This window comes from Trachymyrmex cornetzi, unplaced genomic scaffold, assembly GCF_001594075.2.
Source record: "Trachymyrmex cornetzi isolate Tcor2-1 unplaced genomic scaffold, Tcor1.1 scaffold816, whole genome shotgun sequence".
In the NCBI taxonomy this organism is placed as follows: Eukaryota; Metazoa; Arthropoda; class Insecta; order Hymenoptera; family Formicidae; genus Trachymyrmex; species Trachymyrmex cornetzi.
This window is the reverse complement of record NW_017300154.1, coordinates 18,943-19,334: the sequence shown is the minus strand read 5'-3', so window position 1 is coordinate 19,334 and position 392 is coordinate 18,943. Positions and strand designations below refer to the sequence as shown.

At 32.7% G+C, this 392-nt stretch overlaps 1 protein-coding gene across 1 annotated transcript in view; it reads left to right on the top strand.

Annotated features, from left to right (window-relative positions):
- Positions 1-392, top strand: part of LOC108768649 (homeodomain-only protein) — a 24,800-nt gene that overhangs the window by 20,775 nt on the left and 3,633 nt on the right. The window lies entirely within an intron of this gene.

The following is a 392-nucleotide window of genomic DNA, read 5'->3' as shown; positions in this document are numbered from 1 at the left end:
GTTGCTACATGCGTGGAATCTATTCCATATTCTCAACCCTCGATGTATTCCATATTACCTGCATGTCGTCATATGACAAATAAAGTCTTCCCGTAGCAATAAACAAGTTTGAAATAGCAATTAATTTGCATGATATTGTTCATGCAACATTATTAAAAGTGTCTGTGCAATATAAGCATTCAAAAAACTTACCTTTAGTTTGTGAGAATACTTTTTAGAAAAAATTACCGAATCTTATGACGTAACGAAAATGAATAAATGTTAATTGTAACAAAACGGTTGGTCGGACCGAATTCATTGTTTGTTATGACATGTTTGGTAATAGTTGCAATAACTTTCAGCGATTGCTGCCAGATTGCAATGCTTTGTTTAAAAAATAAGCCACTATTCCA